We start from the raw sequence: 8,450 nt of genomic DNA on the forward strand, positions 1-8,450 counted from the left end.
TTATGGCTTATTTTTTACGTAATTAATTGCCTTTATTATTTATTTTTTGATATATAAAAATATAAAATTTATTGCTCTTCAATCGAAGATAAAAAAATTGATTTAATTTACATTAAATGTATAAGTTACAATTAATATTTATGTATTTAAAGAACTAAAAAAATTTAAAAATTGAATGGAAAATATAATCAGTGAAAATTAAAGACGAGATAAATATATTTTAACTACTGTGCGATATCCAATTTGCAAAGAATTTGGATATGTTTGGATGGATGAATGTTAATGCAATACAATTTAATTAATTTTTGAAAATCATAACAATCTAATTAATTAGTATTAATATGCAAAAATATTAGTATACAATACAATTATTTATTGTATTACAATGTTTTGTCATATAATATAATACAATGTAATTATATCTATTTTAAATTATATAATACAATACAGTGTAACTATATCTTTTTTAAGTTGTTTCAAATAATACTTTATATTTTAGATTAGTACAATATTCACATTTGAATTTGCTTAATCTACCATTTTACTTTTTCAACTAGAGAATCTCTAACATGGCATTTATATATGTTGTCAATGAAAGATGAGATTATTAAAGGAATTAGGATAATCCCTCCGATTTTAAAATTATTAATATTTAAAAAATATACTTTAAAAATTGTAAACAGTAATATATTAAATATTATATTCTAGATTGAATGTATTCATTATATATATTACAATTATTATAATTTATTAATTCCAAGAAACTTATTAGCATCAATGTTCTAATGAAAGATGGATTCAGGCATGAGATAGAAACATTAAATACTTCCATTTAAAAATCACTATTGGGAGTCACAAGAACTACATTAATTTCATACATATAAAGCATTTGCCTGCAATCACCTATAGATATCCAATCTCACTTTAAGGAAACTTACTAGCAAATCTATCTATGATTCATCCTCTCACCCTAACATACCAACCTACTACCAATACTATATCCCAGTCTATCGCCTCGGGTGAAAATGAAGATCCTGTGGGAGCAAATCATAACTCATAACCACATGAGACCTTACATGGAAGCTCACAACCATATAGGAAATTACGTGGGAGGTTACATGGAAGCTCACAGCCACATGGGAAATTACATGGGAGTTCACAGATTCATAGGAACTCACGATCATGAGCTTAGGAGCTCACATAAGTGATGAAGGTCATGGTAAGATCCATACAAGGGAAGATCCTCAAGGTTTGGTCCATTTAAGTGGAAATTAAGACCTAATTCAAGGTGAACAAAGTCTGCATGGAGAAAAATCTATGATGGATCAAACTTATGGTGCACTTGACTATATGCATGGAATATCATTATATCATAGGCTAATAAACTCAAAAAAGACTTTCGAGTTTATGTTAAAGGATGAATATGTGAAGAAGAGAGGCTTCAACCAACTTGGAAGCCTATAAAGGATGAAATCCAAGTTTATTTGGCCAAGGGAGTCGACTATGCAATGTCTTACAAATTAGGGACATATGGTTGATTCACTCATTAGAAATTTTCTCTCACACATGAGAGTTTTCTTTCCTTATTCATCTCATTACAATTGGCAATAGAAAAAGTCCACAAAAATATGGACTATCAGGAATCTAGCATGGGAAAAATGATCGCATCTTTTCTAGCTTTCCTAGCCAAAGTCTTCTCTTCTAAAAACATATTAAACATATAAAAAACATATTTAACATATAGAGAATTAGAGGAGCTTATCCCCAACCTCTTGGTCAATTTCCCCCCTTAATTTTCTGAAGAAGAAGAGTTTTCTCCTACTTCAATATGGTTGGATTCTCATACATTTACTTAACCGAAAGTTCTTTACTATCAAGGTCATTGATGGGCACTTATACTCCAAGATATGACCGACTCCATCTTTCAAGACTCCAAACATGTTATTCTTCTTTCATTTAAGAGTTAAGAGTCTATGTTTATGTAATTTAACATGTTTTAATAATTATTTTCGAGAGTTTAGATAAGCATTAAAGATAAACATCATAAATCATTTAAGCCTACATTTATAAATAGGCTTCATGTATTGATTGTAATCATTCAAGTTTCAATTCAATAAAATATCAAGCTTTTCAAGCTTACGAAGCTGTAAGCTTTAGTGTTTTTTGAGGAGGTCTTTTTTTTTCAATATTCTTGTTGAGTGAGGAATCAGTTTCTACTTATCAAGGTAATTCTTATGGTATTTTAATCGATCCTTATTTTTTTCCGCTAATTATCTTAATTGCAATCATAAATTAATTGTAGGTTAAGTATGAAATGTTTATTTAGTAATTAAGTTTTTATATTAATTGTCTAAGTGTGGGTTCAGATTGCATTGTTGATCTTTGAGTCTACATCATGAAAACTTATATGCAATCACACAGGAATTAAAATTTATCTAGCCCCTAGAGAGTATAAACTCTAAAAAAGTCATGGGCCCATATGGGATTCCTATTTCATTTTATAAAAAGTAGTAGAAACTAATATGGATAGACCTAATAGCCTATGTATAAGGCTTTTTTACACGAGGTATCTTCTTAAGAAATTTAATCAAACCAACCTAGTTTTAATTCCTAAAACCCTCGCCTGTCCATGTTTACAACATTATTGGCCCATATCTCTTTATAATATGAGTTATGAAATTATTGTAAAAATTTGGTTAAGTGGCATCATACCTATCCTAACACACATAAATTCCTTATTGATGTAAACTTTGACACAAGAGACACAAGGAAGGATGCTTACCTGGAAGACCAAAAAGATAATTAGAGAGAAGCATGAAGAATGATTCAAGTCCTATAGGGACCTATCACCTGAGCTCGTGCCAAAAGCTTATAAAAAGCTTTCAATCTTCTCATCCAAGGTTAGATTATCTAAGAGATTGATTTTAAGACTTAAGAAGCTGCAAGAATAGGTCTAAGAAAACAAGAAGAGCCCCAACAATATCTAGTTTTGGTTTGGGAAGAACATGACCAAGAAGGAGGAGATGCCATATCGAGCACCTACATGGGAATCACTGTCACCTAGCCATTTCAAGTTGTGTTATCTCCTTGAGGAGGCTTGAAGCATCTCCATGGACTCTGACTAACCTACCAAGCGGAAGCAAAACAAAGACAAACACAATCAAGAAAAACATCATAATAAATAGAAACAAAGGTGCAAATGAAGAAGACAAGCATGTAAGCAAGAACACCTTTAACCTGAGGAAAATCACCCTTTATACAAACCACCTTCAAGTTTTAATGTAATTACATATTTGAATCAAGGAAGGAGACCTTCATGCAGCCATTAGCAGATGAAGAGAAGAAGAACACCTAAGATGAGTAGAATAAAAAAATTGAAAGGAGTAAAGAAGAGGAAGACCATATGTATGAAGAAGAAGAAGTTTGGCCAAGGTGAAAAAGAGTCAGTATCACATCCCAAATACTAATTAAAGCATATGGGTGCCATATACAGAAACATATATGAGTACATTTAAGAAAATTGTATGCAGTAGAATAGAATATTACGATGCCTTACAAAATAATTATAGAGTTCCAAATCTTACAATACTGAGCCAAAATAAAATTTCAGTACAAGCATCCTAGAAAAGTTGAACTCATCAGAGTGCATAACAAAACATGCACCCGTAATGGTTCACAGATCTATGGGATCCTCAAAAGCTTTAATAATAGGCAAGTCAATGATCAGTTCCTCACTATCGTCCTCATATGAGGGGGCTCATGAAAATGGGTGAGTTCTACACACTCAGTAAAGAAATTAATATTTAAATAACATCACTAAGATTTTAAAAGTAATTAAACTAAAAAAGGGTACGTTTTTTACTTTCTATCGAAAATCATGTCGGAGGTCTATTTCAATAATTATGAAAACAATTTACTTTATTTAAAAAAAACATTAATATCAAGTCAATCATGTTAAATCATGTCATAATCAAATTAAATCATATCAATCATATCATTCATGTCAATCATGTCAATAATGTTAATCATGTTGTGATTAAATAGAAAAAATTAAATAAATCATGTCATGCTTTTGTCTTATTTTCATTTTATTCTTCGCGCGAAGTCATTCTGATTTTCATCTATTGAGGACAATACAAATTTCTGACTACTCATGTAGAATGACCAATTCATTTCGTATCATTTCAGTAATTTGTGGCTTGTTAAACCACAACACATTTATGGCATACCAAACCATGACATGATCTATGATCACGACCGTACCAACCACAGTGGTCCTATATGTAAACTATAGTCACGACCGTATGTCACCAAAAGTAACCCTTACAATCATATCGTGTCACCACTCTCGTTAGAAGATATGCCGTCATCCACAAAGAGTGGTCATCTCACGTATTTTCAGATCAGATAGAGGGAGAAACAGAACTCCTCGTATATAAAAAACCTAAAGAATCATGTCATTTAACTACCATGCATGCTAATATCAATAACTATTTCTCATGTTTATGATACAACATCATGCTTCATCACTTTATCATGTCATCATATACACTTTATTTACTTATTTTTACATATAATATAAACATGCATTAACATATAACATATGAAAAAGTAATCATAACAATAATTAAGCATGCAACCAATTGGTTCAAATCAATTTAATATTCCATTTAATCAATCTAGAAATATTCCTTAGAATTTAAAGATAAATACTAAATTCCTTATTAAAAGCTTGAAGTTTTTCCTACATCCTTCTTTTTTCTATTCATTCATTTTCTCTCTCTAACTCTCTCTCCATCTCTAGAATTTCTTTGATGAATGGAAGAATGAAGTTGGAGTGGTGAATAAATGGTGGAAAAAAGGGTTCTTATTTATAGAAAATGGGAATTGTTGGATTTTTGCCAAGTGGTGAAATCCTATGAGAAAAGAGGGAGTGAAAAGGTGACCTGATGCGATGCGACGACTGATGGACGCAACTAATGGATGGTCGATGAGACGATGGTATGAAAAATAAAAACACACTAGATGAGGGATGGGCACCCCCCCAAATGGTGGTGACACGCTGTTTGAACAGTGGCACAGCCCCCCAAGGGGCGACGCTTACTGCCCAAGGGGCGGCACACGCAAGCTTGCTTTGTGCTGGCTATGTCTGTCATGCGCGTTGGCTCACACACAAGATGCGTGATGTGACGCGCACAAACTGTGTGCCTTGCGCCTCACGTGAAAGGGACGTGTGCGCAGGTGCACATCCCATGATGGCCGCGCGCGCATGCGTGTGCATGGTTCACGGGACCCGCACAGACGAGAAAATTTTTCTGTAGCCCTTTTCACATGATATTTCGTTATTTTCCTTCTCTATTTTTTCTAAAATCTTTTAAAATTAATAAATTAATTAAAATAAATAAATAATTATTTATTTAATAAATAAAAAATATTTTAGTTTGCAAAAATATGATAATTAAAATTAAAATTCAATTTTATTTGAAAACCAAAATATAAAATTTAAAGAGTTAATGACTTTAGAGCTCGAATAAATAGAGATTTTTATTCAACAATTAAGCACAAAGGTATCAAAGTGTTACAGTCAGCTTTCACAATTCTGGAAGGCCTATTTTGTCAGCCACTATTTGCAAAAAATGAAAGGAAAAAAAGTTAGACTTCAAGACCCAAAAGGAGTTAAAAGGAGGAGTCCAAGTGGGAGTCTAGCCGCCTAGGGAGAAAGCAATTTAACATGTAAATTTTTAAGTTTTTGAGTTTTAAATTAAATTAAGTTTTAGTATTTTATTAAGATTAGAATTAAGAATTATGTTTAGGATTCTTATTTTCTAGTTCGAGTCAAATAAGGATGGCTAACCCTATAAATAAAGGCCACCACCCCCTTATTGAAAACACAATTTAGATTATTAATAAAATTTATGGTATTCTTGCTTTTAAGCTTACAAGCTTTTAAGAGTGAGTGAGTGAGTGGTCTTCGACTGGCTTATTGTGCTAGGAATTGGAATCACTTATCAAGATAAGCCTCGTAGCATCTTTTCAATTCTAGTTCTTTGTTTTTTCCCTATAACCTTAGTTTTCACTCTCTTATTGAGTGCAGGTCAAGTAGGGAGAGTTTACTCAGGTCTTTGAGTTTCTGCTTGTTAATGTATATAGGGAATTTTTTATTGCATTATTGATCCCAAATTTTACATTACTTATACAAGGTGTTTTCCTCAAACATAAACACATCCAAGATAACGTTATCATTGCATAAGAATTAATTCATTTAATGAAACATAAGTAGGGAAAAAAGGTTGGTTCTTACTAAATATTATATAAGGAGGTATATGATTAGATGGAATAAGAATTTCTCATTGAAGTCACTTTAACCCTATAGTTGTTTAATTATTGTCTTAATGTTATCCTACTACTACCTATCAGATCCTGATTAATAGTTGTTGACAACTATGTTGTTTGCACTGAATGTTGGTTGGGATATTTTCTCTATTAAATGGAAAAAGATTTTCTGAATACATGCCTTTAATTAAGCTGATTATACTTAATTTAGTAAATCAACTATTTAGGAAAACCTATGCCTATAATTAAGGTAATTATTTATAAGAATAATATTGATAAATAAGGCAATATAATATTACAACTAAATATAGATCCATTTTTATGATATCCCCCATTAAATTGATGCTGGTCGGTCAAGAAGCATCAATTTACCTACAAAAAAGGAATGTCGTTGATGAGTCAAGGCTTTATAAACACGTTAGAAATTTGTAAATTAGTGGAAATATGTGGAAGGGAGATGTTGTCTACAGCCTCACAAATTGAATGACAGTCCACTCGATGTGCTTTATACGTTCATCGTAGACTGGATTAGTTGTAACGTGAATGACATTAGTGTTGTCTGCATGGAGAGATGTAGGACCATTTTGAGGAAAACCAAGTTCAATCAACAATCTACGCAACCAACCAATTTCAGAACACGCAGTATACATGAAATGATACTCTAACTCAGTCAAATATTTGGAGACACGATCTTGCTTTTTACTTTTCTAGGATATTCATGAAGAACCCATGAATATAAACTAGCCTATTACTAAACGATGGGTATCTGGAAAACCAGTCCAATCAGCATCATTAAAGGCTTCCATGTAAAGAGAAGAACCAGTAGATAAAAACAAAGTCACGAGTAGGTGTGCCTCAAAGATATCTAATAATACGAACAATTGAGATGGCGAGGAGTGTGCATAAATTGATTAACCTGTTGCACATTAAATGAGATATCAGGGCGTGTGATGGTGAGATAATTCAAGCTACCAACCAATTGCCGAAATACTGTAGGATAAGGAAGGAGGTCCCCCTCTGTACTCCGATACTTCACATTAACTTCCATAGGAGTATCTACAAAGGAGGAATCTTGGAGACCTGCTAAGGCAATTAAATCTTGAGTATATTTATGTTGATTCAAGAACATTATCAAAGAATTAGTATATATCTCCAACCCTAAAAAATAAGTAAGCTGACCAAGGTCCTTCATATGAAAGGATTCTCAAAGATGTTTTTGAAGTTGTGGAATCAAAGTAGAATCACTACCAGTAATAATAATATCATCAATATAAACAAGTAGGAGAACAACACCAATGGTAGTCTTGCGAAGAAATAATGACTTTGTACAAATGAAAAACAAAGCAAAATAGATCAAAACTTTTCAAACCATGCATGAGAAACTTGTTTCAACCCATAAAGAGACCGTTTTAACTTACATACAAGTGAAGAAGGAGAAGAAAGCAAACTCAGTAAAGGACGCATGTAAACATCTTCCTAGAGATCTCTATGCAAAAATACATTTTTAACATCTATATGATAGAGTGACCAACCTTAAGAGGCTACAATAGAAAGTTTTATACATATCATGGTCATCTTAGCCATCGAAGCAAAATGTTTCCTTATAGTTTACCACATATTCCTACTTGTTACCAAGGACAACTAATATTGCCTTATAGCGATCTAGAGTGCCATCAGAATAAAGTTTAAAGGAGTGGACCCACTTTCAAACTTTTTGAACATTAGAAGGACAACAAACCATGTCCCAACTATGATTTTCCTGAAGAGTTTTAAGTTACTCATCCATTTCCTTCCGTCAGCAATCATGTTTTACAGCCTCTAAGTAGCAATTAAAAATAGGAATAAAAGACAAAGTAACATAAAGAGAAGTATGAGAGAAGCCGTATCATTTAAGAGAGAAGCATTACCGATTGAGAGGATGAGAAACTCTAGTAGAGCACCTGGGATTTGGCGTAGGACGCTTAAAATTTGAAGTGATTGTAGATATCATGTTAGATTCAATAATAATCAGTTGAACTGGCTCAGATGATGGGTCAATATTTAGACGAGGCAAAGTCGGGCGATCATCAAAGCAAAGAAGAATACTAACTTCAAGCAGTGACCCAGTATGTATAAGA

The sequence above is a fragment of the Carica papaya genome, chromosome 3, assembly GCF_054855325.1.
Source record: "Carica papaya isolate Zhongbai chromosome 3, ASM5485532v1, whole genome shotgun sequence".
Classification (NCBI taxonomy): domain Eukaryota; kingdom Viridiplantae; phylum Streptophyta; class Magnoliopsida; order Brassicales; family Caricaceae; genus Carica; species Carica papaya.